We start from the raw sequence: 22,183 nt of genomic DNA, 5'->3' as shown, positions 1-22,183 counted from the left end.
GGTGCTGAAGGGCTGCCAGGACAAACAGAAGGAGAAGTGGTCCACTGTGCTATGGTCGTATTTCCCCAGGATTGGAAATTCCCAGGCCACTGAGCAGAAAGCTGTGTCAGCTGGTGAGGTGACGAGGGTTTTATAGCCCAGGTGACCTCTCTGCTGTGTGCTGTTTGTAAATCAAAGTTGCAAAGGGCTAAGGTCATCCTGGCAGCCCCTGCTCCCTAGGTTATTTTTAACCTTCTCTATCTTATCAGTTTTCTCCTTCCTGCTCTCCGTTTGTTATCTTTAGCAAAAGTAGTCTCACCAAGGGTAGGGCCAGTCACACCTGGGCTTCTAGGAAAGAAACATGGGTGTCTCTGGCCCCTGACCTCACCTCACAGGGGTGCTCTGGGCACCTGCAAGTAATTTGAAGGAGGAATCCTTAGTGGATCTATGGGCTGGCACAAGAGGAAGATTATTAGGGTGATCCAAATATGGAATGAGCTAGTGGAGAGGGAGGGAGTTCTTTGTCTGTTATGAGCTGAATTGTGTGCCCCCAAAATTCCTATGTTGAAGTCCTAATCCCCAGTACCTCAGAATGTGACCCTTGGAAATAGGGTCTTCGCAGATGTAATAAGTTAAAATGAGGTCATCCTGGAGTAGGGTGAGCCCCTAATCCAATATGACTAGTGTCCTTATAAAGAGGGTAAATTTGGACACCAAGACACACACAGGGAGGACAGACGCCATGTGAAGATGAACGCAGGGACTGGGGTGATTCAGCGGAAGCCAAAGAGCGGAAGAGATTGGCAGCACATCTCCTGGGCGAGAGGCATGGGACAGAGTCTCCCTCAGTCTCATAAGGAACCAGCCCTGCTGACACCTTGATTTCAAACTTCCAGCCTCCAGAACTTCGAGACAAGGAATTTCTCTTGTTTAAGCCACCGAGTTTGTGGCATTTTGTTATGGCAGCCCTAGGAAACAAATACACCATCTCTGGAGGTGTTCATGCTGAGACTGACAACCACTTGGTAGGATATCATCCAGTGGAAATATTATGTAAGCCGTCCATGTCATTTGTAATTTTCTAGCAGCCATGTGAAAAAAGTTAAAAGAAACAGATGAAATTAATTTTAATTATATATTTTATTTCACCCAATAAATCCAGAATATCATTGCAACATGTAATAAGTACTAAAAAGAGCTTTTAATGAGATGTTTTATATTCTTTTGCTTGTTTCATAGTAAGTCTTTGAAACCTAGTGTGTTATTTTCCACTAACGGCACAGCTCAATTGGGATTAGCCACATTTCAAGAGCTCAATAGCCGCACAGAGCTAGTGGCCACTGTACTGGACAAGGTAGGTCCAATTCATTTTCCCCTCTGTATCCGTGGGGCTTTAGGCAATTTACTGAAACTGATAGGGCCTCAGTTTGTTCACCTGCAAAATGGGGACAATAATAATACCTCAACCACAGAGTTGGTGTGAGGAGTAAGTAAGAAGGATGTGCCTGGCTGAGAGTGTTCTTGGCACAGGGTAAAGCTCCGTAACCCAGGACTGTTACTACGGTAAGGCCTGTGGACAGCAGACCAGCTATTTAAGGACCTTCCCATTCCAAAGGTTTGTAGATCACCACATTTCTCACTAGGCTCATCTTGACCCTCTTCCACACTCAGACCCACCTCCAGGATCCCCACTCAGACCAACTTGAGTACACCTCCTCCAGGAAGCCTGCCTAAGGGTCCCAGCCCCCGTTTTAAATTCTCAGAGCACCCTGGGAGAGCCTTACAATTTAACACTTAATTGTTCTGTTAATTGTGTCATTACTTGTGAGTGAGGTTTTAAATCCCTCGAGGGCTGGGATATGCCTCTTCTGGTTTCTCCTCTGGCCTGAGTTCTGAGCCTGTTCAGTCACTCAGTGGGGCAATAAACCTTTACTGAGCACCTAGCCCGAGTCATCCACTGGGCCCTGCCAGACTTAGAGTAGGATCAGTTAAAGACGTGAGGTCAACTCACCCATGCACACCGCTCAGAAGCCCCCAAAGAGGTGATCTCTGGGCACCAAGGCCCATAGCTCATGCTAGAAGAGCCATACCCTGGACCAGCCCGGGGCAGTGGAGGTCCTGGAACCTTCCAGGAAAAAGAGGTCAGAAGTGCCGAGAGTGATGTTTTCCAGTGTGCTTCACCCCAGGCAGGGAAAGGTTTCCTGCCGTGGGCTTGTGGGCCTCACACAGGAGCCCCGAATGCCAGGCCCCGGATGAGACTTGGGTCTGGCAGAGGCCCTTTGAGCCGCCCTCTGCTCCCCATCTCCCCCTTGCCTGGATGGCATTTGGGGGCTTGTTTACTACAGGTTGCGCCCTGATAGAGACCCAGCTGGCTGCGAGCGGTAACCGCAGCACCTCCACAAGAGACTGAAGTGGACGAGAGTCACAGTCACGCCCACCCAGCCCAGCCCGCCTCCTCCCCCAACACGACAGTCGCATGGGCTGGGCGTTGACCCTAGGGCTGAGCCTGGCACGGGACAGGGAAAGGCCAGCTGAAAAGGCACGTCCTGTGGGCACACAAGGCCCCGCCCACTCCTGCCTCTGTAAGCAGCATCTATCTCTCCCCTGGCAGCGCTCCGTACAGATTACAGAGGGGGCATTTGCCCCACGAGCCGGTCCTTTGGACCCATCCCACCCCAGTCTTCCTTCCACCTCCTCTCTTATTCCCTGGAGGCAAAACACCTGGCTTTGAATCACACTATGCCCTCCTCTAGCTGTGTGGCCTTAATCAAATTGTTTAACCTCTCTGAGCCCCAGATTCCTCAACCATAAAATGAGGAGAGCAATAATATCTACCTTGTCAGGTTGCTGTGAAGTTTAAATGAGACGCTTTCCATCACGTGCTTGCTGTAGTGAGCGGCACCTTAACAAGTGTGCACATTAACTGCTCTTTTATGATGGCGGTGATGATTATCATTTGCTTGTAAAGCCTGACAGGAGGCTTATTCTGCTACCCAAATGCACATTCCAATCCATTGCAAAGCTAGGAAACATGACATCAATTTTACCTGCTTTTTTTGGGATTTTGTAGCCTATGACTTTTTGTTGAGGAATTTGTACTGATACAAGACAACTCATTCATTCTACAAATATGTACTGAGCACCTGCTAAGGAGATGATGTATTCTTGGCGGTCCCAAGAGCAGAACTGGATGATGCAGACAAGAGGCGTTCCTGGCAGCTGCCCAGACCCACATCGTGAAAGTTCCTTTCATGTTTTGCTGAGGTGATGGCAGGTTCTTTGTCTGTGTCCCTATATCAGGCCTAGCATGGCCTGGAGGTGATGTCCAAGGAGGTGAGCAGAAGGGGCCTGTGCAGGAATTTGGACCAGCTTTGGGGTTTGGGCTCCTGCTTCTAACTCTTGTGACTCTGGGAAAGTCAGTTAGTCTTACAAAGCCTCGGTCTCCTTCTCTATTAAATGGGCATAATAATACCTAGCCTGTGACCTCACAGGGTTGCCGTCAGCACATGCGTGGGTCTCTTAATAACTGTATTTTTTCCTTCCTTCCTTCATTCTCTCCCTCCCTCCCCCCCTCATCCATCCACTCAACCATTCAACTTTTTTTTGATTACCTACACTCTTTCAGCTACTGGGGAAGGAGCTAGAAGTAGAGGCAACCCAGACCGCCCCAGGGCAGCGCTGCCCGCAGGGATTCTCAGCCCTTCTCCCCATCTCTGGGTGTCCGTATTGGAGCAGGAGGACAGGAGCCATAGACAATTTCTTGGGAGGGGCTGACCCTTCCTCAGTCCAGCCCAGGTGACTGGTGGCCCCTCTGGGTCCAACCTGGTCTGGGTGAGAAGCAGTCCAGGCTTCCAGGCAGATGCCCAGGGTGGAGCTACCCCCCTTCTTGGACCCCAGCCAACCCAGCCAGCCCTCCCAACTGGACTCTTGACCCTGTGTTTTCCCGTTCCTCGGCAGGAAATGAGCTCTGAAGGAAAAGGGCTGAGTGGGCTCCAGACATACCCACGCTTAAGGCAGGAAGTAGGAAGAAGGGGAGGTCCCAGCCATATCTGTCCCCTTCTCTCAGAAAAGCAATGTTTTTTAGACAACTCTCCCCAGCAGACTTCTGCTTAGTTCTCTCTTTGGAAAGGACTGGAACCTGTGGCCACTCCCAGCTGCAAGAAAGACTGGGGAAAAGGGAGCGGGAAGATCATGATTGGCTTAGACCAACGGTCGGCGAACTTCCGTGAAGGGCTAGGTGGTAAATATTTTAGGCTACGTGGGCTGATCAGTCTCTTTTGCAACCACTCAACTCAGCCTCTGTGGCATGAAATCAGCCCGAGATGCTGCATAAACAGAGGGGTGCGGCTGTGCGCCAACACAACTTTATTTACGGACACAAACTTGGATTTTGTATAATTTTCATGGGTCACAAAATATTACTTTTCTTTTGATGTTTTTCAACCATTTTGAAAAGGTTAAAAACCGTTTGAGCTTGTGGGACGTACAAAAACAGGGGGCCGTCAGATTTGGCCTCAGGCCGGAGTTTACCAATCCTTGGTTTAGAACAATCATAATCCATTCCTTGGGGCTGGGCACACTGGCATTCCAAGGAAGGGTGTGTGTGTGTGTGTGTGTGTGTTTACTAACAGGCACTGGGGGCAGGGGTGATGCAGGGGGTGCATTATATGAGCCACTGACAGTGTTCACCACAGGCCATATTGCCACTTCACAGGAAGAACAGCAGGAGTCGAACCAAACCATCCAAACTCCAGAGCCCACCCTCTAAGCCTCCATGCTAATATTCTCTGCTCAGCTGTGAAGGCTGGGGGGATGAGGGGGGTGGGCAGGCATGTCAGCGGTGGTCCCAGGATGGCTCACACAGGGACACAGGCCTAGGTACTGTTGACACCCTCCAGCAGCCTCTCCTCTTGCAGGACCTGGAGGGAAGATCACAGGAGAGGGGTGTGGAGTGGGGAGAGTGGGGGGGAGAAGGAGGAGCTCCCACCTCCTTCCCTCCACAGGCAGGTGCACATCCCTGGGGTGGGTGATGGGGTGGAGGCTTCCCTCCGGCCCTAGAGCAGGATTTCCTTTTCCCTTGACATTAATAGACGGGAAATCGGGTCTTATTCTCATGGGAAGAGGAGAAGCCCTCTCCCCTCCCCTGACTCCCCTCTTTCTCCTGCTCTTCCCTTCCTGCCCTCCCCCAGCACAAAGGAGATTCAGGGAAGGATTTAACAGCTGAGGGAGCCTGAGAGACTTTGAAAACTCAGAGATGTTACCCTTTCAGCCACTAAAAAAATCTTCTCTTTTCCTCCTACAGTGTGATTTATTTTTTTAAAGTTCATTCAGTTCCCCCTGAGCACAAGCTAGGCACTCTTCCAGGGAATTTTACATGCTTTGATTCATGTAATCCTCCCCAACACCCTGTGAGGTAGGTGTCATTAGACCCATTTCATGAAGGTGGAAACTGAGACCCAGAGAGTTTACAAAATCAATGGCAGAGCCAAGATTTAACCCAGGTCCGACTGACTCCCGTCTGCTGCTGAGGCTGCCTCTGCCCAATAGGACGACCTGTGAAGAAGGGGTCAGTGAAGGATCTGAGTTCACAGTTCAGGCGCTGGAGTCAAAGAGACTTGAGTTCAAATCCTGGTTAAAGATGTATATTAGCTGCTTCCTTGGGCAAGTGATTTAATATCTCTGAAGCTCAGTTTTCCCTCCTATTTAAAAAAAAAAATCTATTCTCTCTTCCTCCAGCCCATGATTTCTCCTTGGGAAACCACTGTTCCCCAATTCTCCATTCCTATGGTTCTCCCGGCAATGACCCCACTTGCCGGCAGTAGTGTAGCACATGCCCTACACCCAACCAATCAGAGCATCTTGTTCTCTCAGACTAAGTGACGCATTCAGGGATAAGTACATGTGACTAAATCCAGCCAATGAGAGTTAGGTTTGTGATTTTTGCTGGACCCATTAAAAAAGGAAGGCTCTCTTTTGGCTTATTGGGATGTAAGCCTAGAGCTTCGAGTGGCTATATTGTCACTGCACAGGAAGAGCCTGCCTGAGAGTAAAGCAAAGGAAGAAAAAACAAAAAAAATAGAGGCTGAACTAAGAAACCCTAAGAGGGAGAAGAGTCCCTGTGAGATGACTTCACCTGAGCTCCTGGCTCCCAGCTTGCCTAAGTTGTATCCTCTGTTGCCTTCGTTATATAAGGCTAACGTGTCCTTCTCTGTCTATGCCAGTCTGAGATGTTTCTCTGACACTTGCAATCAATGAATAGAATGAAATCCCCAGGTGGGCAAGGATTTTTGTCTGCTAAGTTAATGTATCATCTCCAGTGCCTGGAACAGTGCCTGGCACATAGAAGGTCCTCAACCAATATTTGTTAAACAAATATAACACCTCATCTCATGGTATGTTGTGAAGAAAAAGTGGAGGGATGAATATCCAAGGTTGTCCCCGATGCATGGCCTGGTGAACCTCAACAACCATGGCTCTAAGCCAGAAGCCCTGCCCTCCAGCAGCTTCTAGTCTGGTGGACTGTCCTCCCCACAGGCCTCAGGCAGGTCAAGGCAGGAGTGGTTTAAGTAATGAGCAGTGATCAAAGACCATGAGTGGAGGGATGTCCCTGACGGCCCAGTGGTTAGGACTCCATGCTTTCACTGCCGAGGGCCTGGGGTTCAATCTCTGGTCAGGGAACTAAGATACCACAAGCCCCACGGGGCAGCCAAAAAAAATTCAATCAATCAATCAATCAATCAAAGACCATGAGTGGAAAATGCATTACTCAAAGCTGTAGGGAACACAAATGGTGCTGCAGACCTGGTCCCTGCCCTCCAGGACTCTACTTGGCACCCTCCAGTCTCTGTGGCCCCCCTCACAACTCATTGGGTGGGATGGCATCAATCTCTGGTAAGGGAAATGGGCGTGTGGCATTTCCATGTGGCAGAGGGAAGAGTACCCACATCCAGTCAGGAAGGGCGAATGTCACGGCGGGTAACCATGTCTACTCCCAGCTGGCACGTAGAAAATGCAAAAAAAGAGTAACTACTGGCTTTTGGATTTGAACAGACACGATGGTGTAGCAAAAAGAGCACTGTGCTGAGTGGACTGAAGAGCAGACTTCACCATTAAGGACCTGAGGCCAGAAGGTCTCGTATTGGGTCCTACTTCTGTTTTTTGTGCATGGGGGATACTCTCTCCAACCCAAGCTTGGGTTTCTCCAGGGACCACGTTTTCTACTCCCTCTCACCCCAACCCTGCCTACTGCAGAGCTGGGGGCACTGTAGGCTCACAAATACGCAGACAACTCTACCTGGAGAGCCAAGACATTTTTCCTCTCCCCCCACCTTCAGCCTTCTGGAAATAAACGTGTTCCTGTTCCCAAGAAGCACCTCAAAAAGTTACCCTCTAAATCCTGTTCTCCTAATCACTCTCAATCTGAGTAATTAAACTCAACACCTCCGGGGTGATTAAAAATTCATTCAGTGTTCAACAGGCCCGGAAATGAAATGCAGTGGGAAACACACTTGGTGCGCCTGGTTAGATGTAATTAGAAAATCGTCCTGCTGGGGAAAATATTATAACTAAGGCGATGTGGCAGCCACAGAAGTGTCGGTAGGGAAGGCGACTGCCCTGCTTACACGGTAACAGGCCTCTTCTCGGGCCTTTAATTACTTTCCGTTACTCAGCTGTTGCTGACAGTGGCATTGCACGAGCAGCTGGCTTACAATAAGGGTTTTCACTTCTAAATCGGCGAGGGTTCATAGGCACTTCTTCTGCCCAAGCCTGTCTGAGCCTCCACTCCCCTGTCTGTGCATCCCTCCCTCACCTCCCCCTGCTGGCAGCCGCTGCCATCCCTTCCCTCCCCACTCAACCACATCACCTGCAGGGCTCCATCCTGGCCCTTCTACATCCTGGCACCATCCCACCATCTCCTCACCTTCTGCCCCTGATGCCTTCTCCCTACACAATTTGGTCCTCTCCTTCCCCTTCCCTTTGCTTCCAGCTACTGTCCTCCAGGAGTGGTCCCTGCTGGAGGCCAGCTGCCCCCTGGGAGGTCTTCAAGGCTCCTTGTCTGCCAGACAATAGCCCCATTGCTTGGGATGCCTGCCTGGAGGCTGGTATTCTCGGATGTTGCAGAGGGGCATTCCCTTTCCCCATCTCAGAAGCCACCAGGGGCCTTCACACCTCCCAAACCATCCAACTTTCCCATCTGGTACCTCTGAACACCATGGGCAGCAGGGAATGTCTTGTTAACCCTTGAGGGCTAGAACACCTTAGAATTTTTGAGTTGCTTCAGGGGCCTGTAGCAGAAACTGTGTTTTGCTCAAGATGATCCTTGTTCCTTACTGTGAACCACTTAACTGTGACAAGGCATGAGAGGAAGTTCTGGGTATTTCCTGGGCCTTATGGAAAAACTAAGACAGTGCTGTCCAGTACAGTCATCATTAGCCACACACGGCCATTAAATTAAAATTAATTAAAATTGAATAAAATTAAAAATTCAGTTCCTCAGCTGTTCATGTGGCCAGTAGCTACCATATTGGACAGTGCAGATGTAACATTCCATCATCACAGAAAGTTCTATTGGATGGCCCAGCCCTAGAACATAAGCTCTAATAGCACAGGTTCAAAGTTGGGCAGACCCTCTACTATTTACTCTATGACCCACTTAACTTCCTGAAGTATCCCTCCATTTCTTCATCTGTAATAGCGGCTATCTTGGAGAGTCATGAGGTCCAGTGACAGAATCCAAGTAGATACTCGGCAGTGTCTGATAACAGGAAGAGCTGATAAATGGAAGCTATTGGCTCTTGGAGTAGAGGGTGCAGCTTGGTGAAGCAGAAGGACTTAGGCGAAGAAGACTGAGTTCTAGCCCCAGCTCCATCACTGTCTCTAAGCCAACTGTGAAGTGTGACCCACACAGCCCAGATTAAAAAGGTGAATAGAAAAAATCAAAATGAAATGGAAGACTCCAGCACAGATTTTTCTCTGAAGCCTGGGACCCAACATCCACTGCCTGCTGAGCAGCTCCTGTTAGATGGCTTCCAGGGTCCTTAGAGTCAAGAGTCGCAAACAGGCAGGAGCATCTTCCACCCCAAACCCACCTGCCCCTCTTGCATCTCCTCACTCACAAGTAGCACCTGCTTTCCAGAAAGCTAGAAACTGTACCTGCTCTGTCTCCTTCCTTTATAATCGTATGATGTAGTTAGAGTTATCACCATTTTACAGACAAGGAAACTGAGGCGTGGAGAGATTACGTACCTTGCTAGTTAGCGGTAGAGTCAGGCTCCAGAGTCTCTGCTCTTAAGCAGTGTGTGATGCTGCCTTGAACCATCAGCAAAATCCCTTGACTTTACCTCCTCAAATCTGTCCACTTCTCTCCAGCTGCATGGCCAGCGCCCTATCCTAGCCATCACGGCCTCTTGCCTGGCTCAGAGCAACAGTCCTCTCCTTGGTCCCCAGGTGTCCTGACTGGCTCCCTTTCCTCACCCTTCCCCCCAGCTTCAGTCCTCTGTATAAGATGAATATTTGGTGCCATCACTTTCCTGATGGGAATCCCATATGATCTTGTTCACCATTGTGTCCCTGGATCCTGGCATGTAGCAAGTGACTCCCAAATATTTGGTTGAGTGAATGTATGAATCTTTTGAAAAAATCCAATCCAAGTGACTATTGGGAATATATGGTCAAAATAGTTTGGGAGCATTCAGACTCTAAGAAAAGTGATCTGTATGAAACCTCAGAGAGGGCTGATGGATGAGTTATTATAACTAAGAAAGTGTAGACTAACAAATCATATGGTGTCCCTTCTGAGAAAGAATGGGTCAAAGAGGATAGGGGAGAGGAACTGGTCTGCAGGGCGTCCAGGAAAGGAATTCAAAGAACAAAACGGTGGCACTGTGCCTCCAGGGCTACGTGAAGGAAAGTGTGCTGATCAGCATCTAAGCCTTGATGAAATTGATTGGCTGGCCTGTCCCATTGCCATTAGGACAAAGAATTCAGGTTTAGACTCTTGTCTCCAGTGTTTGGTTAATGTCAACCAGGTCCAAGACGGCAGTCACCTCTGGGTGCCCTCAACAAACCTAGTTTCTGCTTCTGGCAAACTGGGGAGCAGACCCTGATATGTGGGATAATTTCAGAGTGCTGTGTCCATTCCCCTTCCAGGAGCCCCCATGAGACCTTCCTAGGCAGCCAAACTGACTCTCTCTGGGAGACAGCTCGAGCTCATGAGCCCTTAGACAAGTCATTTCATTACTCTGGGCCTCAGTTTCCTCCTTGGAAGGTTGGGGTTGAACTAGATGACTTCTAAAGGTCGCTTCGCTTCTCTGTTAAGGACTGGTGTCTGGAGGATAGCTGTGGCCCTCATCAGCCCCCCTCTTGGTGCTCCATGCCTATCCCTAGGCAGAAACAGACTCTCAGACTAAAAACGTGCAAGGAAGTATAGACCTTCTCCCAAGGAAGTCTCAAGAATTAGACCCTTCTGAACATTTGATCAGATATGGTCAGAGGCAGGGAGTGGGGTGGGTGCTGAGCTGGGCTCAATCCAGCCTCAGTCTTGTCACTGACTTTGTGGGTATTTTGGGTATTTCTCTGCATCTTAATTTCTTCAACCAGAAAATGGAGGTAGCAACTTGTATACTAGGTCAGTGATTCCCAACCTAGGGCTCCCAGAGAATTCCAAAGGGGAATAGATATTTAAAATGGAGAAATCTGGTGGATACCGCCAAGTATGCAAACTTAGCAGCAACAATAATGGAAAAGACTGGCATTATGAGCTTCCTGATAAGATGCAATGAGAATATCATCTATGTAGTGTTCTTGCCCCCCAAAATGTCTCATCTAAATCTAACCATGAGGAGACAGTCAGACAGATCCAGATTATATGATATTCTGTAAAACATCTGGCAGTGACTCCTTAAAAATGTCACAGCCATGAAAGAAAGAAAAGGCAGAGGACAACTAATCACCTGTTGCATGACCCTTGTTAAGATCCTGGATTAAAAAAGACATTATTGGGACACTTGGAGAGAATTTACTATGGAATATATGCCAGATAATATTGCACCAATTTAAATTTATTGAATGTGATAATACTTACAGAGAATGTCCTTGTTCTCTGGGAGATAATAGCTGATGTATCCAGAGGTAAATGGTCTTCATGCTTGCAACTTACCTCCTAAAGGAGAGAGAAAGAAAGCAAATGTGGCAAAATGTTAATTACTCATGAATTCAGGTGAAAAGTATAGAGATGTTCATTGTATTAATCTTTCAACTTTTCTGTAGGTTGAAATTTTCCAAAATAAAAAGTCAGGAGGGAAAAAGGCTTAACAGAATGTTATCTGTGATAAGGCTGCTTTGAGTTAATCAGTAAGAATCAGAGCAAACATTCATTGAGTTTTTACCACATACCAGACACTGTCAAGAGCTTTAGGTGAATAATTTCTCTTAATTCTTACATCAATCTTATGAGGTAGGACTATTAATACAAAAGATCCTCAGGCACAGAGGGGTGAAGTAACTTGCTCAAGCTCACACAGCTTGGAAGCAGCTGAGCCCAGATACTGTGGATCCAGGCCTGTTCCCTTAACTACTTTATCTTAGATTAAGTCTTTCAAAACATGGATTCTCTGGGGTGAAAATAATAAAAAGAATTCTGAGAGAAGAAGAAAAGATCAGTGGTTGCCAAAGGTTAGGGGGGAGAGAGGGATGAATAGGCAGAGCACAAAGGATTTTTAGGGCAGTGAAATTACTCCGCATGATACTATTATGATAAATATATATCATTATACATTTGTCAAAACTCATAGAATGTGTGGGACTTCCCTGGTGGTCCAGTAGTTAAGAATCTGCCTTCCAATGCAGGGGATGCAGGTTCGATCACTTCTTGGGGAACTAAGATCCCACATGCCGTGGGGCAACTAAGTCCAGGTGCCACAACTAGAGAGAAGCCCGTGGGCCGCAACGAAGACCCAATACAAAAACAAATACCGTATGCTAACACATATATATGGAATCTAAAAAAAAAATGGTTCTGAAAAACCTAGGGGCAGGACAGGAATAAAGATGCAGACGTAGAGAATGGACTTAAGGACACGGGGAGGGGGAAGGGTAAGCTGGGACAAAGTGAGAGAGTGGCATTGACATATATACACTACCAAATGTAAAATAGATAGTTAGTGGGAAGCAGCCACATAGCACAGGGAGATCAGCTCGGTGCTTTGTGACCACCTAGAGGGGTGGGATAGGGAGGGTGGGAGGGAGGGAGACACAAGAGGGAGGAGATATGGGGATATATGTATATGTATAGCTGATTCACTTTGTTATAAAGCAGAAACTAACACACCATTGTAAAGCAATTATACTCCAATAAAGATGTTAAAAAAAAAACTGGTACCTAAACCAATTCTGAGTGCTTGATTAAAATAAATAAATAAATAAAAATAAATGCACTTTGATTACATGCCAGTAGAGCAAATATATTTAAGGCTATGTCGTTGGCCCTGAATAAATATACCTAAAAGAAAAAAAAAAAAAAAAAAGACCCAATACAGCCATAAATAAATAAATAAATAACTCATAGAATGTGCAGCACCAGGAGTGAACTCTAATGTAAACTATGGACTTCTGGTGATTATGATGTGTCAAAGTAGGTTCATCAATTGTAACAAATATATACCACTCTGGGCTGTTGATAGTGGGAGAGATTGTGCATCTGTGAGGCCAGGGAGTATAAGGGAACACCATACTTTCTGCTCAATTTTTCTGTGACCCTAAAACTGCTCTAAAAAATAAAGTCTATTTAAAAAACACAACTACATTTCTCAGGCCTCTTAGATTCCAGATATAATTCACATTTGACCACATGATTCACATATTTGAAAGTGGAAGTAAGCTGAACTTCCAACTACTTCTCTTTTTGCTGGCAAGCCTGGTTTTACCTCGAAAGTGTCAGCAAAACTCAAGAGTCTAGTTGCTGGCTTGGTGGATGTGAGAGGCAGGACATGGGCACCCAGCCTGCCTGGATCATGTCAGGCACATGGTGATTCTAGAGCTGGTGGAAAGTGGCTCCATGATCATGGTGTCTTCTGAATGTGTCGCTGGTGGTGCTTTTCCATTGCAGAAGAGGCAGCGGCTCTCTTGGCGGCCCAGTTCTACAGTGTGACTTAGGGGTCATTCCTGAATGCTCAGTCTAGAGTTTGTTTCTTCAACCTTCCCAGCGACTCCGCAAGCCATGCAATACCCAGTCATAATCTCCTCCTCTTTGAAATAGACTGTTTCTATTCTCAGTTGAATCCCAACTGATACAACTGTCACAGGTTGGATGCATTGAGTTCAGAATAATTACTTTAGTTGATTGAAAAGCATGTCATTGGCACCCATTCTTTTCCAGGTGCTCTACAAAGAGCTCAGGGTCACACAAAGGGTCCTTACCTTCAAGGAGTTTAATGCCTAGCAGAGATGGCCACCAGAAGAGCAGGAATGCAAGAATTCAGAAAAGGGGGAAAGTATCAATATCAATAGCTCTTAGACATCTGTTGTTTTACTATCCACAACCACTCGCCTGTCTCCTGATAAGCTGCCTCAGTTTCCCTCTAGAGGGTAGTGAAGCCCAGCCCTCTGCAACTCTGGAGGTGCAGGTGATTCAGGTCTAAGCTAATCTATGGACTCCAGCCCCCTGGACATATTGACTGATTCAGGAATGGGCACTTGACCCATGTCAAACCAATCAGAGATGACATGTCTCAATTCCAAGACTAAGTCTGAGCTATAGAGAAATTGACTCACTCTTTCCACTATGCCTGAAACTTGTAAGAATGTAAAAGCTGGACCGCTGTGCCCTTTTGCTACCATGTGGAGCCTGAAACTTTAGCCTTCAGAGAAGAAGGCAGAACCAAGATTTAGAGAGAAGGAAAACACTGATAACATTATTTGAGCTCTAAATCCAACCTTACTTAAAATAAGATCACCTGGGCTTTTGGGTTACTTGCACCCCAAACTTCCATTTCTTCTCTTAAGCCTGTTTGGGATGGAATTTTCTATCGCTTGCAACAAAAAGTGTCTTCAATGATTCAGAAGGTGTCCTGGAGGAGATGGAAGGAATGAGACCCTGAATGACTAATGGAATCCAGAAAGGAGAAGAAATGGAAGGACATTCCAGGCAGAGAAACAGTCCATGGAAACCAGCGGACCAGGATTCCCATAGTTCTTGAAGACTTGGCATCAAATCCTGGCTCTACCTCCTGGTAGCCCTCTAACTCTTAACCCCTCTCTGAGCCACAATGGCCTCTTGAATCAAACAAGCTTAATGGCATCACCTCCCAGGGCTGTGGAAATGAAGATAATGGTGACTCATTCATGCTTCCTGAGCAAACAAGTCGATCATTTTGACTGGAGAAGAGAACGGAATAGCAAAGTGATACGTGATAAGATGCGGAAGGATGGGAAGGTTCATCTACTGAACCCTACTACAAGCTTTGTACCAATTATCTCCGGTCCTCACAACAACCCTGTAGGGCATTGCCATCCTGTTTCCAGATAAGAAAATCGAGGCTCAGAGAAGTGAAGCAACCAAAGTCACACAGCTGACAAACACAGGAGCTATGATCCAAACCATATCTAATTGATTCCACACCCATGCCTTTCCCACCATAATGACTGTTCCCTGTGGGCAGGGGCTGAGACCCCTGGGGGCCTCCAGTGCTGGCCAAACAGAATGACCTTTTCCTTGTAAGTAAGAGCAAGCCACCCTGCCTGGGGCAAATATTGAAAGGAATGTTTCCATCCCAGACCACTTGGTTAATAGGTGGACTAGGTCAAGCATGGCAGAGAGAAGACATTTCAAACAGCCAGCTCTCTGGGCCAGACCCTGGACGTGGGAGAGGATGGTGTGGGAAGAGTGCAGAGAAAACCCAGCATTTGGGAAGTGGCTAGTCTGAGCTCCTCAAGCTGGAGGAGGCTGGGTCCCTGTGACCAGCTTCATTCTGGGAAACATGCAGCCCCCACCGAGATGCCCCTGCTATTTGGGCTCTGGGGAGAGGCCAGGAGGAAGGGCAGACGGGGCCTGGGAACACTCCCCCAGTGCTGAGGAGGAAGATTTATATCTGGGGTGTAGGAGGAGGCTGTTTGTGGAGGGATGGGTGTGTTGGTTTTTGTGTCTGCTGTTCCTTCTGCCAGTAGCCCTCTTCTTCCCCTGTCAATAACTGGTAGAACCCGCAGGGCTGATGCCCAGCCTGGGTCCTTTCCTCTGACTCAACGGGAGGGAAGGGGACTGTCCCAGAGAGCTGCCCACATCCCTGGCTGACAGCCTTCCTCCAGGGCCTCTGTGTCCACCGACTCCCACTGGGTACAAGTGGGGCTTGTTCCTCTTTCCGCTTTTCCTTACAGGTGAAGGTCTCCGGGCACAGATGTGCAGCTCCCTCGGGCCTCCAGCGATCAGGATAAGGAGGGTTAACAGGGCCTGACCCTCAGGCAGCACTTTAGCCTTTCCCCAGTTCATCCGCTGCCTGCCTCACCTGATTCCTACATCACCTCTTGAGGTGAAAGGCATCAGTCCCATTCTACAGAGTAGTAAACTGAGGCCAAGAATGGGAAAGGGACTTGCCCATATGGCTAAGGAGGGGTCTGGCAATGGCCAGATCCAAATCTTAGACCCCCAGTCTGAAGTTCTTTCCATCATAGCCAGCAAAGGCACCCATGCCAGGAGTGCTATCCGTCTCTCCAATATGGGACCTCAGTGGCCTTGCCCCCCGGTCACGTCTGGAGGTTCTTTGGGTGTCGCACAGGGGCCCACGGTCAGTCTGCTGATGTTTCTTCTGCTCCACCTCCTGGCTGATATCTGCTGTGTGCTGGGCAACTGAGGCAAGGACTTGGCCTCTCTCACTGAGACCCAAGAGGTCCCTGCTTCTCAGGCTGTGACCCTGGCACTGGCCCAGGGGGCAGGTCCTCAGTCACCACAGCAAACTGTTCTGTGCTCTGAGCCGAAATAGGCAGATGGCTCCTCTCTCTAACTTGTATTCCACTTTGCAACCCAGGCCCCAAAGAAGGCTCTCAGCTTTTCCCTGCAGCTCTCCCTCTAAAGAGAGTGAGGGGGTCAGTGTTTTTTGTCAACCTGCCCCCATTTACTCACTTGCAGTAACAGCCTCAGCTGAGTTCATGTGATTCCAGTGAAATGGCCCCCGTCACCACCATGACCAAGGCCCCTATAAACATCCCTGTCCCACACACTCAGATCCAGGTGGAGATTATCACACTACCCCCTCCCCCCATTAGTATCCTCCATCCCCCTGGCCACACTCATTGCTTAAGGGATAGGTACATGACCAAAGTCAGGCCAATCATAGCCAGTGAAACTCAGTTCCAGAACTTTGAGCTGTCAGAAGAGTGGACTGGTTCTCTGTCCTGGCACAGGGGTGTGAGGCATGGAGCTTCTGCAGCCACCTTGTGCCTATGGTGAGGAACCTGCCTGTGCTTCAGCTGCTACCCAGAGAAGAGCTGAGCCAAAAGATCCCAGGTCTTTTGAGTACCAGGTCAAGATGTGGTGTTGTTTAGAGTCCCTGATTAAGCCTCACCTGAACAACCACCCCCTTGGACTTCAGTTCCCAGGCCAATACATTCTGGTTTCACAGTAAGCAAAAAGTTGGGTTTTCTTTCATGTGCAACCAGAATTCTGGTGATACAGAAGGTCAGATCTGGGCCCCTTGCTTCTCTCCCTGCCCAACCCCTACTACCTCATCAACTTCCTCCTCAGAGGCCTACCTCCCCCCATTCGAATCGACTCATACAAATAGATACACAGGGCCAGCTGCTACTAGCCTGTAAATGCCTTTGTGCTATTTAGAATCATTTGTGCTATATAGGAAAAGTGGTCCCAGACATGGTCCCTTCTTGGCTTGGTGAGATGGGAGCGGGTGGGGCAAACACAGTGGCAAACACTGGCCCTGCCCAATGGATGCAGGATGCCAAGTCTGGCCCATCTCCTGAGGGATGTGCCCAAAGCCGGACTTAGCCCAGGGCTCAGCCTGATGTGGCCTTCAGGGCCTCCTACTGTTGCTCCTGGAAGGACACATCAGAAGAAAGAAGAGACCACAGATGGAATTGTTTTTTTTGTTTTGTTTAGTTTTTTGGTTTTTTTTAAAGATTTACTTTTTATCTCCGTATTCTTTTTTTATTAAGATTTTTTTTTTGATATGGACCATTTTTAAAGTCTTTATTGAATTTGTTACAATATTGCTTCTGTTTTATGTTTTGGTTTTTTGGCTGCGAGGCATGTGGGATCTTAGCTCCCTGACCAGGGATCGAACCCGCACCCCCTGCACTGGAAGGTGAAGTCTTAACCACTGGACTGCCACAGAAGTCCCTATTGTTTTTTTAAACTGGCCCCTTCCCAGGATGATTTAACCCTGAGCTAAGAGGCCCCAGAGCACCCTCGTTTCTCACTGTACCCTCTGGCCTGGCTTCCTCCCGACCACACCCCTAAACAAGTCCTTTGCTTCTTAGGGTAGGAGCCTGAGTCAGTGCCTCATTCCCTTCATTCCTTCCTCACTGGTCAGGCCTCACCCCTCTGCCAGCCCCTTCTCTGGGCAGGCATCTGTACCATGTATGGTGCAGGCTATGCCGGCAGGGGCGCTCAAGGGTCCTCTGCTGTGAGGAGAGGTGGGTGGGGCTGACCTCTTAGCACCTGAGGTTTTATGAGAGATCTGGGGCCTCCGGGGATGGGCCACAGCAACTGGGGTCTGTCCCGGCCCCTAAAGAAGGACTTTCTCTGGGGTCTCTCTCAACAGGCCTTGTCTTCCTCCACCGTGTCAAGTTCATTTCTGTGTCTGTCCCAAAGAAGGGGAAGGAAAACGCCTCTAAAGAGTGCCTACTGGGTCCCAGGCCCCGCCATGAACTTTGAGTTCTCGTAACCACCCTCGGCGTGGTGAGCACGACCGCGCTGCAGAGCGAGGCTCTGAGTGGTGGAGTTCACCCCGGCCGCCAGCACACCACCCCTGCTTGCTGCGCCGGTGGCGCTGCTCCCCAGCGGCGGCCGCTGTCACGGGCCGCTCCGTTCTCTCTCTGCCCTCACCTCCAGCAAACGTTCTTCAGGCCCGAGGCTGGCAGGCCCCAAGCCAAGAGTGGATTCTTTTGTCTTCTGTGGTCTTAATCAAGCCGCATCAGGAGCAACCCCCAGGGGCCCTCCTGCCTTATTTGGAAGAAGAGCAGGAAACCAGACAAGAAATCATCTACGCACCAGCACACCTCTTCTCATGACCACACCGCAGATGCCGTCGTTCTCCAGAGTGTGGGGAATCTCTGCACCAGAGGTCCATGAGCTGGGAGGTCAGACAGAGAACAAGACAGTGGGGCTGCCTTGTACGGCCCGAGAGGAAGGCAAATGTTTGTGGGTGGTAGCAATTAAAGGAATGCTCAACTCTAAAACAGAAGCTAAGGGGGACTCGGAAGCCACGGGGAGCCCCATGGGGTCCCTGGGAAGGTTATCTGGGTGGGCGTGGTCTGTGAGGAAGGGTCCATTCAATCAGGAGCAAGTCTCTGAGCGCGGGTTTACCTCAGGCTCCGCTCTGGGCCTGGGCTTCCACAGTACTGAATCACTAAAAGGATGGTTTAGTCAGCACCAGGTAACCCTGGTGTCTCAAAAGAAATAAAGAAAGGCAGGCTGGGGCCCTGGAGAATCTTCTAGCATCAGTTCTCAGCCCTGGCGGCACTGTAGAATCACCTGAGGAGCTTTAAAAAATACTGATTCCGGGGCTCACCCCAGACCAATTGAATCAAAATCTCAGAATGAGGGCTGAGCAGCTGTATGTTTTGATCCCCTCAGGTGACTCTACTAAGCTTTGTTTCTCAAATTTCCCTGGTGATAAAAATCACCCAGAGGGCACATTAAAAAAAAAAAAAAGATGACCAGGCTCCCAACCTCCAACCAATCAGACCAACCAAATCAGAATCTCTAGGAAATGAGGCCCAGGAATTTTCATTTCTCACAGAATCACCTGGGAACCAAGTGACCTATGCTGACTGAAGCTGGGAAACCAGGATTCCAGTGCAAACTCCTTAGGTGCCCCAGCCTCATTCAGCCAACCCCTTCCCTTTCCATCCTCAGCGCTGCACAGAGGACTTCCCTGTGACTGAACACAGCACCCATTCTCTTCATAGCACTTATCACTATTTATACGCTATGTATATTTATTTCTGTGTTTGCTTCATGCCCCTCCCCACTAGGCTGTAAACTCCGTGCAGACAAGAACGTCTGTTTGGTTCCATGAAGCAATCTCTGCAGCTTGGATGGCCTGGCCTCAAATCCCAGCTCCCTGATTCACCTGTTCATTGCTCTGAGCCAAGTTGCTTCTCTATCTAGTGCCTCAGTGCCCTCATCTGTAAAATGGATATTAGAATAATAACACCTGCCTCATGTGGTTGATGTGAGGAATAAATGAGGTGATACATGTAAACATGGTTCCAGGCACAGAGGCAGTGGCCAATAAACGTTCATTGGATCCATTACCTTTTGCTACATAACAAACCACTCCAAAACAGTGACTTAAAACTACAACCATTTTGGGCTTCCCTGATGGTGCAGTGGTTAAGAATCCGCCTCCCAATGCAGGGGACACGGGTTCGAGCCCTGGTCCGGGACGATCCCAAATGCCGCAGAGCAACTAAGCCCGTGCGCCACAACTACTGAGCCTGCGCTCTAGAGCCCGCGCTCCGCAACGAGAGAAGCCACCGCTTGCTGCAACTAGAGAAAGCCCGCACGCAGCAACGAAGACCCAACGCAGCCAAAAATAAATAAATAAATAAATTTATTTTAAAAAACTACAACCATTTCATGGCTTACAGTTCTCTCAGTTGGGTTGACAACATGGGCAAGGTCAGCTGGGCAGGCTTGCCTCTGCGGTTTTGGCTGGCCTTACCCTAGCCTTTGCAGCCAGTCTGCTGAGGGCTGGGGGCTCCACATGGATTAATTCACAGGACTGGTATTGGTGAGGGCGCCTCAGTTCTCCTCCATGTGACCTTTCCAACGGGCTAGCTTGGGCGTCCTCATGTGGCAGCTGGGTTCCAAGAGGATGAGAATGAAAGTCAAATGCACTTGCTTGACATTCTGTTAGCCAAAGCAAATTACAAAGTCAGCCCTGCGTCAAGACATGGAGAAGTAGTGCCAGTTTTCGACAGGGGGAGGTTCAAAGGCTTCCTGGACATTTTTCATCCTCCATAGATGTTATTTTCCTGTATCTAGCATGGTGTGCACAGCTGCCTGGCCCAGTAGGCATTTAATATACATTTGTTGACACAATAGATAAGTGGATAAACAGAAGAGAAACTGGAGACCAGAGAGGAAAATGAACTTGCTTAAGGTTACACAGCAAGTGAGTGGCAGAGCCAGGGTTGGAAACGAGTCTCCTGGTGCCCAGTCCCTCCTCTTCCCATGACATCAATCTACTCAGAGAGTTACCTGAGGTGGAACCGACTTCATCAAATAACTGCCTCACTCTAGAGGCTTCTGCTGTGCCTCTAGAGATGTATCTAGAAGGTCAGGACTATGCTGGTTTCCTGAAGAGTCTGGGCTGGGGAGAAGGAAGCACTTTTCATTTCCGTGGGCACAGAGCATCAGCAGTCCTCCTCCAATCCCACTATGTGTGTGTAAGGGCCAGGGGGAGTCAGAGACAAAGGCAGGCCACAGTACGGACATGGCATGACCTGTTTATCCTCCCACCAGCCAGGTGTGGATGCACGCACACACACACGCCTCCTCTCCCTCCTCTGCCTTCAAACCCTGGGAGAAAGCTACCACGAGTTTGGGCGTCTAGACTTGTGGCTCTGATTTGGCCTGGACCAGTAATTCATGGCTCTTGAGCCCTGAGTTTGGGGGAGGGAAGCTGGGAGAGAGAGAGCTTGCCCGGGAAGAGTTGCACAATGTAAACTACGTTTCTGTCCCCGGGGGAGACCAGGGCCCCTGGGCACCATCTTCCCTCTAGCAGGAGCTTTCCTTGGGCTTGCTTAGTCACCCACCTGCTGCAGGGAAGGCACCTATTTTTAGTCTTAAGTAAATGAACTCTGCAGTCACCCAGACCACGTTCCCTTGCGTCTCTTTGTCACAGCTGGTGTAGCTGGATGGGAATCACGTCACAGGGTACGCCCCCACCCCAACCAATTTGCCTCCATCTCCTTCCTTTGAGAAACCTCACTGCATGGCGGTCACTCACGTAACCGAGGGTAGCAGAGTAGCAGTGGGTGGCACCGAGGTGCGGGCAGTGAGAGCAGCCCACCTCTCAGGAGGGGGGTGTTTTAATCACTGACGTTGTTGAGAATTCCTGTGCATCACTTTCAGTTTTGCTATTGTTTTTAGCTTTTCTATAGACACTATGTCCCCGCCTTGTGCCCCGGTGGACCACTCCCGTGACCCCAGCTTTGGAGATGCCGCTGCTCGAAGCAGAGACACTGAGGCTCTCGAGCCCGGCGGACTGATGAAGCCAGGCTCACTCGCTGTCTGACTTGAGCAAGACCCTTAACCACTCCGACCCCTGACGTCACAGGTCACCCAGGCTGGTGATCGATTATAGGATGTTGGGGCAGGAAGAGCACCTAAAGGTCATCAAGTCAACCCACACGCACACACTTTATTGATGGGGAAATGGAAGCAAAGGAAAAAGCAGGGGCTTGCTTGTGCCAGGTGTCAGAGACCTCTCTACGACATCGTTCGACCAGGGCCACCTCATGGATAAAAAGCCAGTAGGAAGCAGTGATGATAAGGCCTCTGCTGGACAGAACTATTTGCTCCTCAACCCAGTATCCCCACACCTGGAACCCAGCACAAGGTAGTGAAGGACTTCTCTGCAGACTACCTGCATCAGTAGCACCTGAATCACCTGGGTGCTCATCAAAAGTGCAGGTCCCTGGGCTCTACCGTGGACTGGGGTTTAACTCCAGCACTACACTCACTTACTGCAGGACTTGAGGGGTGTCACACCGTCCCTGCCTCAGTTTCCTCACCTGTAAAATGAGACTAAACCTCCCTGTGTAGCTGTGAGGAACAATGCCATCACATGGGGGAGGTGGCAGCACGGTGCCTGGCACAGCGGAACCTTGCAGCACATGACTGGACTTCTTAGTGTTTGTTTCTGGTCCCAGGCTTAGGTGCCTGGGCTGCCAGCCAGCTCCTGGGAGGCTCAGTTTCCTCTGCCAGGGTGCTGAAAGCAGACCCTCCCTCTTCCAGATCAGCCTGGAG

The sequence above is a fragment of the Balaenoptera ricei genome, chromosome 16 (assembly GCF_028023285.1).
Source record: "Balaenoptera ricei isolate mBalRic1 chromosome 16, mBalRic1.hap2, whole genome shotgun sequence".
NCBI lineage: Eukaryota > Metazoa > Chordata > Mammalia > Artiodactyla > Balaenopteridae > Balaenoptera > Balaenoptera ricei.
Note: the sequence above shows the minus strand (reverse complement) of the source record.